Source organism: Muscardinus avellanarius (assembly GCF_963383645.1).
Source record: "Muscardinus avellanarius genome assembly, chromosome: 14".
Lineage (NCBI taxonomy): Eukaryota > Metazoa > Chordata > Mammalia > Rodentia > Gliridae > Muscardinus > Muscardinus avellanarius.
Genome location: NC_137800.1, coordinates 83,699,740 through 83,708,797, shown reverse-complemented (window position 1 = coordinate 83,708,797; position 9,058 = coordinate 83,699,740).

The following is a 9,058-nucleotide window of genomic DNA, read 5'->3' as shown; positions in this document are numbered from 1 at the left end:
ATGAAACTATGTTGAGGGGCTTATTGTATATGAAGATATAGTCTGTAGGATAATAAGAACATAAAGGAAGGAGTTGAAAATGAGCTATTTTGTTGAAAAAGTTTATATATTATGAAGTTAAATTGGTATTAACTTAAAATGGACTGCTTCAAGTCAAAGTGCTAGTTGTCACTAGGAAAATCTCTAAGAAAATAATTCAAAATAGATAAAAGGAACAAAAATGGAGTTAAAATTATAAGCTAGAAAATGCTTTCTTGATACAAAATAAAAACAATGAAGAAATAAAAATGATATGACATGGACCTTAGAAAAATTATAATAAATGCAAATTAAATATATGACCTTATAAAAATTACAACAAATGTATTAAATATTATAATTAAAAGGTAAATATTGGCAAATATATTTTAAGGGTTCTACAAGTTGTCTACAAATTTTAGATTTAAAGTTAGAATGCATAGAAAAAGACATATCATGCAAACAGTCACCCACAGAGAACTGTCTATATTATTATCAGATAAAATAGACTTAAAGACAAAAATCACTAGAGGGACAAAGAAAGGACTTTTTAGTGATAAAAAGGTTAACCCATCAGGAAGATAATTATAAATATGTATGGGTATAACAATAAAACCTCAAAATACATGAAGGAAAAACTTTCAAAATTGAAATAAACAATACATAGTCATAGTTAAAGGGTTCAGCATATCAGTTTCAATAATAAATGGAATGGGTAGAAGATTAACGTGGAAACAAAAGAATTACACAACACTATGAACTGACTACACTTAACAAATATCTATAGCACACTCCACCCAAAGCCAACGAAGTACACATTGCTCTCAACAACACACAAAACGTTTCCCAGGGTAGATCAAATGTAAATGCCAAAATCAAATCTTAATACATCTTAAAGGATTGAAATAATACAACATATGTTCTCTGATTACAAAGGCATTCAGTTATAAATTAGTAACAAAAGAAAATTTGGAACACTCACATATATGTAGAAATTAAAAGAGCATACTTCAGCCGGGCATGGTGGCGCACGCTTGTAATCCCGGCGCTTGGGAGGCTGAGACAGGAGGATCATGCAGGTTCAAAGCCAGCCTCAGCTGGCTTTAGAGACCCTGTTTCCAAATAAAATATGAAATAAGTCTGGGAGTGTAGCCCAGAGTTAGAAGAACCCTGGGTTCCATCCCCAGTACCACCAAAAAAGTAAAAAAATAAAAAATAAATAAAAGAGCACACTTCTTTTTTTTTTCTTGTCTTTTTTGGTGGTACTGGGGTTCTTGGAAACCTTTCTACCTCCAGGCTACACTCCCAGACCTATTTTATATTTTTATTTGGAAACAGGGTCTCTTAAGCCAGTGAGGCTGGCTTCGAACCAGCACGATCCTCCTGTCTCCACCTCCCAAGCGTGGGGATTACAAGCATGCGCCACCACGCCCAGCTAAGAGCACACTTCTAAACAACCAATGGATCAAAAACAAGAAAGAAATCATAGGGAAATTGGAAAATATTTTGCAGTAGGTGAAAAAGAAGATGCAACTGCCAAAAGTCGTAGGATGCAGCTAAGTCAGTGCAAGGTGGGAACATTTATGTGTCTAAACACTCATATTACAAATAGGTGTGATTACTATCATGAAAGTAACCTGAGAGTTAACATCTGTTCATATTTCAAAACCACTGTGGGATTTTTCCGGAATGATTTTTAAGGTGCCTATTGTGGTTATGTATTTATTCATTTAGTTATTGTTTTGAACAAGGTCTCACGAGATTGCTGAGAGTCCAAGTTACTGAGGCTTGTTTCAAATCTGTGATCCTCCTGTCTCAGCCTCCCAAGCACTGGGATTGCAGGTGTGCGCCATCACTCTCACCCAGCTTCTAGTTCTTAAAAAACGTTTCGAATGATGGAAATTCTTTAAAGCTGGAGGTTGCTTATGATTTTTTTTTAAAGCAAAGGTCATTTGGAGCCACATTAGGGAATAAGATGACTGGTGAGTTTAAATGACCCAATTCGGGGTCTCATCAGTAGGTGGTAGTTAAAGAAATCAAAATGATATCCATGGGAGCATTTGCATAGCTGGACAGAGGGCAGGTCCTGAGAAGAATTTCAAATATACTTGAAGCTAAGGAAACATAATTAGAATAAGTATCTAGCTGTAGAGTCTAACTATTATGAGTACGACGGTGATCCCAATGGATAAGGTTTAGGCATATTTCAAAGTAAGTACCCTCAAAGATCCACTAATTATGTATCTCATTGTTTTCAGGCAGTTTTCATTCTTTACTACAATAAAGAGAAATTGGAAATGGTGACGAGGCAGGAATCAAACTAGGAGTATGGTCCTTTAAGACAAGCTTGCTAAGATCAAATGAGTCTATTTTATCTGCCCTGGTCTGATAACAGACCAGATGTCCACACGTCCAGGGATGTGCGTGTATGTGTATAGGTGCACATGTAAACCGTGCTTGACTATTTTTAGTCAGAAAGTCCACGTGCCATTACATGCTCGTCCAAGCTTAAATTTTTGTTCCCCTATCTGCCTCTGCAGTTATGAATAACTAATAAAAATAGCTAAGTTACTACCAGATATAAACTGCCATATAAAAATGAGCAGTATTTTCTACTTGGAGCAAATGGAAACCTCATTGTGCCAACACCCCTCTTATCCTACGCTTTACAGAGTATTATTTTGGAAAATTACAAGCCCCAAAATCCAGGCCCAATAGAAACAGTCGTTGTCTGATTCTTTTGCGATATTAGTAATGTCTTCATGCCGTGAAGCACCTTAACGAAGTGACAGTTTCTGTTTCAAGAAACATTTGGACAAAAGCCACATTTGTAAGATCGCTCACTCCAAGTAAAGGAACTGCCACGTGAGACAGAAGGAAAATGAAAACTGTCATGAGTAAACCTCACTAGTTGGGAGGAGTCCGCAGAAGATGAGCTTGGCAGAGCAGCAAAAACTGCTTCACCCTGGAAACCTGTGAGCTGCTGCTCAGGAGACAAGCTACCAAGCCAATCATAAAATAATAAGGTTTGGGACAAATAAAAGCGTTTTCAGTGAATAACAATTTTTACTAATATAATTATTATATCATTTTCTTTCTGTCTCGTTGTCTCTGTCTCTCTCTTTATTGGGGATAAAACCCAGGGTCATTCTACCTCCAAGCTGACTCCCACAGCCCTTTTTAAGTTTTTTATTTTAAAACAGAGTCTTGCTAAGTGGCTGAGACTGGTCTTGAACCCATAATCTTTTCTCAGCCTCCCTAGCACTAGGATTAAAGGTATGCACCATCATGCCCATCAGGGACTATATTTAAATCATTTTTAAAACCATGCATTATCTTTTGAAACCTTAGAAAAACTTCATCATCTTTTGAAATATAAAGTTTATTAAACATATGGGTAAGTTTGAAATTAGGCAGAATATTAAAATTAATTTGAAAATGATTAAAATTCAGAAAAATTTCAGGTGTGCTTCCAAGTTCTGAGCAGCACTAATCTATAAAAATGGTCCAGGAAATTTACAGTGAACAGGTGTGTGAAAATAATTGAGGGGGAAAAGTTCAGATATTAATTATCAAGAACTGTGAATATCCTTACTGGATTGTTTTCTCTCACACTGTCATATTTTAAGCATAGGTATAAAGAAAATATTTAAAATTATGAATATATGTGGAATAAGACTAATTCCTGTACTCAAGGAAAAGAAAATTCTTAATATTTTATACCTTTAACATCAATCACTTGATGAGACAGGAAAGGGAAGCAAAATAAGATCTAAGTCAAAAGAAAAAATAATTTAGAATATTCTTAGGAGTTGAATAGGTCTTGTCACAGCATTCAAATGTCTCCTTTAAAATCCAACAAAATACACACGCTCAGTGAGCGTCTCTGTTGAGACTTGGGGGGAGGAAAAGAATAAATATGCCAAAAATAAGACCCTAATTTCTACACTTCAGGGACTTACTGTGTAGAGAGGAAAGCTAGATAAGAAAATAAAGTGATACGCACTATATAAAAGAATCATATACAGGATGTAACATGAAAACAAGGAATTTGCCATCAGTCAGAAAGACGGTGAGATCCGATGCTTATCAGGTAGACAGATTAGTGAAGAACATCCCTGATAGAAGATGCAACGACGGGAAAAAGTAGAAAACTTACCAAACGAGCTGTGTGATCTACCCAGGGAGATTTTCAGAACAAAATTCCTTGTTTCTTCTTGCTGCTTATAATAAAATATGAAGAGAGGGAAGGACCAAGGCGGGAGGGAAGGAAGGAGGAGAGAGAAGGAAAAACGTGTGTGTGTGTGTGTGTGTGTGTGTGTGTGTGTGTGTGTTACTAGGGATTGAACTCAGGGCTATTCTATCTCTAAGTTACAATCTCAGCCCTATTGGTTGATTGATTGATTGATTGATTGATTGAAACAAGGTCTCACTAAGTTGCTAAGAGTCTCCCTACACCGCTGAGGCTAACATCAGAACTGGGATCCTCCCGTCTCAGCCTCCCAAGTACTGCGATTACAGCTGTGTGCTACCACACCTGGCGAGAAGGGACTTTTAAACAATAAAGGATTTTTAAAATTTCAACCTCTCTGGATAATAAATGGTGCTACAATTAAGAAATGATTTCCAAGTAAAGATCACACCCAGGGCACTGAGAAGGAGATACAGCCTAACCTTGAAGATAAGAGTTAAAATTCTTTGCTAACACCTCAGAAATAACGAAGTGGATGCATCAAAGAGTCATTTCTGTCAAACAATTGAGCTTCTAAAATTTTTGAAGTTGGAAGAGATCTGTGGATGTTCTTTGTCTAATGGAGTGAATTCCAATAAAACTGGCAGGAAAATCATGGCATTTTTAAAAGGTTCATATTGACAGACATTTCCCACTCAGCGTAATGGCTACCCTCAGACTTCTCGCGAAGCCCAGATTTGTAAAAAAAAAAAAAAAAAAAAAAAAAAAAGGACCAAGAAGTTCATCCGGCACCGGTCAGATTGGTATGTCAAAATTAAGCATAACTGGGACATGATGGTGCATGCTTGTAATCCCGCGCTTGGGAGGCGAGACAGGAGGATCGCGCAGGTTCGAAGCCAGCCGTGCTGGCTTAAGAGACCCTGTTTCCAAATAAAAATATAAAACAGGTCTGGGAGTGTAGCCCAGAGGTAGAAGGGTTTCCAGGAACCCCAGTACCACCAAAAAAAAAATTTAAGCATAATTGGTGGGAACCCAGAGGTATTGACAAAAGGGTGCAGAGAAGATTCAAGATTCAAGGGCCAGACCTTGATGCCCAACATTGAGCACATTCTGCCCAGTGGCTTCTGGTTTACAATGTCAAAGAGCCGCAAGTGCTCTTGATGTGCAACAAATCTTACTTGTGAGCTGAAATTGCTCATGATGTCTCCTCCAAGAACCGCAGAGCCATCGTGGAAAGAGCGGCCCCTCTGGCCATCGGAGTCACCAACCCCCGCGCCACGCAGTGCAGGGAAGAAAGTTAACAAACAGCTCACAAGACTGTGTGCTTAAATAAGTCCACAAAAACTGCCAAAAGATAAAATACAAAAAGGGGGGTTCACATTGTCAGAAACACCATCAGCTTGTACTGAAATAGCCAGAGAGAACATAGAGAGAAAAGAGGACTTGGAACTCTCAAAGTAGACTGAGGAATCTAAGGATGCATACAATCTTTGTCTCTTTCTAATTCTCTCTTTCATGCACACACACACACACACACACACACACACACACACACACACTAGCTTTCATGGAAAAGGGTTATAATAACTCAGGGGATAAACCAAGAGCCCTGTGGATGGAGTCAAAGGCCATGGAAATCATTCCTGGGAGGGAGTAAGACTGAGCTCTAGACATCCACTCTGCTGAATTTCAGAATTGCTATGGACCAGTGAATCTTGTTTGATTCCCCCTTTTCCTTAGTTTTGACCAGGATTATTTTTAGTGGCTGTGCTGTGCATGACCATTGTCTGGTATATGTTTGTGATGGATGAAGGATAATTTCTGCTTTGTTTACATGTGTATGGACCAAGAAGAATTGTATTCCAGGAACCGAACTTAAGGAGCTTCACTTGGCCTGTCTTGTCCGTAATTCAACTTGACATAGAAGGTAAGTGACAGTGATCCTCCTGCCGCAGCCCACTGGGCTCACATTGTCATACAATTCTTCTGGAATAACATTGGAAGCCAGGAATCAAAGGAGCCTGTAGTCTTGGGAGTGGCTCTCAGTCCTGAGAATCCCATTGGTTCCTATGCTCAACCATCTGGAGAGGATGCTGTAACCCTGATCCAAACAGACAATCAGATCTTCCAATCAGAATTGCATGATTTACTTAAGACAGATAACATCATCTCAATCTTGATCAAACTTTCCATGCAATATATTCTCGAGGGCCTAAAAGGCCAGAGATCTGGGGCTTCCCCAGGCTAACATAATGGCTGGTCTATCTGTTGCTTCACCTGCTACTTATCATCCCTAGGCATGGCAGAATTCAGCCTAAACCTTTCTGATGTCTTCTCTGGATTGTCAACTTGAGTGGACTAAAAGATTCCTAATAGTGGGAGACTTGGGGGGTGTTAATGAGGTGATTGGCACATGGAACAGCAGACTGAGGGTGAAGTCCCGCCCTGAGTGTGGGTAGCACTGTCCAATAGGCTAGAGGCCTGCATGGAACAAAGGTTGAGCCTTCCTGAACCTGTGTGTCTGCGGCTGCTGCTCTCCCAAGAATATCTGGCTCCAGCTTCACTCCCACGATGTGAACTTTCCCAAGCAATACTCCAGGGGGTTTTCGGGTCTTTCCATCATGGACTAAGAATGCATCACTGTTCCCTTGTGTTCTGAGCCTTAGCTTGCTAGACTGGGCAGCTGCTAGTTCCCCAACTCTCTGATATGCAGGTGACCATTTGAGACTATAGCTGCAGATGGTGTAAGCCAATTAGATAAATTAGGGTTCTGTTTCTCTAGGGAACCTGACGAACACAACCTTGTTCTCATGGTACCAAATAACCTTGCAGATAGGTTATGGGATCTGGGGAGAGACCTATTGTCTTAACTTGTCTCTAACTACCGGAAACTTTGAATAGCTCCTGAGAAGATCCTAATAGTTTGTGATGGCTCCTTTGTTTAGGTTTGTCCAGGCACAAGGAGTGAGACCCACGTTGGGTGGCCATTATTTTCTGCTGCATGGTGGATGGTTGAGATTCCAGGAAAGGGTTTATTGCTGGTAACTAGGATGGCTGTGTCTGCCAGGAGTTGCCCTCAGTTGTCCTGTCAGAGAAAGCCACTCCCCTGATAGAGTGGCTCCTGAACTTGTAAGAATATTTTGGAGGTCTCTAGAAATAACTGGATGATCTTTGAGGGGCTCAGAATCCCTGAACCCTGCCTGTGTTTGAGGCCATGAGCCAGTTACAGGCAGACTGGTATCTTTCATGAGACCCTATTTGAACCTAGTGATTTCTAAAGAAAACTGATTATCAGATCTTGAAGATGCCCTCTATTAGGAGGGGTAGAACGAAGATATTAGAGGAGGAGCCCCAAGACTACTTGTCTTTCTAGTGAGTCATGATCAAGATGTGTGTTAGGGGGTCCCTTTTCCAAGAAGGAAGTGGGAGGGGGAAGCCGCAAGGGGATTGCAGTGCCCTCCATCCGTGGTGTGGTGAGGGAGACTGTTCCCTCCGCTTTGCCCCCAGAAGAGGCAAAAGGAGGAGCCAGGGAGAAAGAACAAGACTGAGTCTCATCTCCAAGTCCTGGAACTCTAGCACTAAGAATCTACTCCTGGGGAAGGGGGGAGCCATCTGCTGGCTAGGATCCATTTTGAGATTTATTTTGCACCAATATGGAAGAACAGTGAGGTTTCATCCAGTTGGTGAAGAAGTCAGAATGCCTTGTCTGGAGTGTTGAGTGGGAAGACACTAGGTCCCAGAGAAAGGGGGCAGGATGACTTTGTGTGAGAACACAAAGACACCTCTTCCCATACCAACTTGCAACAGGTGTGTTAGAAAATCCAGTGGACCTGTCTCAAGCCAGTGTGAATGGGAGTTCTTGCTTCTAGCGAGCTGATCATGGCTGGGTACTGTTGGTCTGGGTCCAGATGTTGGCACAGTTGTGCAGGTGGCCCTAGGAGCTTCACAGTTGCATCTCCAAACCAAGTACTGATTCCAGAAACTTGCTGCTGCTGCTGCTGCTGCTGCTGCTGCTGCTGCTTGCAGTGGGGCGGAGGCTTCCCACTGATGACCTGCACTGGTAGGCTTTCCAAAGAGGTTCCTCATGGTGCCTAAGGAATGGTCACTGAGCAACATTAAATTGGTTTGAAGTGTTGCAAACTTCTGTCATCATTTATTACCCACTGTTATGCCACTGGACACTTTACCTGCATCTCAGTCAATACTTTTATATTAATAGGAAAAAAAACTCCACCTATGTACCACCATGTTTTCAAATGGAGCCGTTACGTTTCCACCACAGGGCTGTCCTGTCTGGTATTCTGTGGACATCTCTTGAGCCCTGATAAGTGTGAAGCCCCTTGAAGGTGCTATAGATTTCTAATGCCAATTTTTTTAATGAAAATGTTCACATATCATCAGACCCTGTCATAAAGGAGAAAGCTGCTATTGTGCTTGTCAAGTCTGCTTTATTGAATAATTTGCTCATTAACCAAGGGTAAATAAGGTCCATGTTGGTTCTTTCATATGATACATACACATAACTGTTATAGTACATCTTTATAAGGCAAAGAAATACAGCTGAATGCATCTATGGTTGAAAATAAAAAACACACATGATATATGTAATCATCATATTATGAATCCATATTAGTCCTTATCTACATAGATAAATCTTGTAAGAAGGACTCACTGACAGCTATCAGCTGGGATGACACACCAGTCATCCTTGCTGATAGACACACAGGTCTGCTAGCAACATACACACATATCTAACATCTGCACACCCAGGGACTGGATATTTTCTGCTCTCGAATGGGCAGTAGTGGTTGTGATATAAGCCTTCATGGAAGGTGAAACTGCCCATCC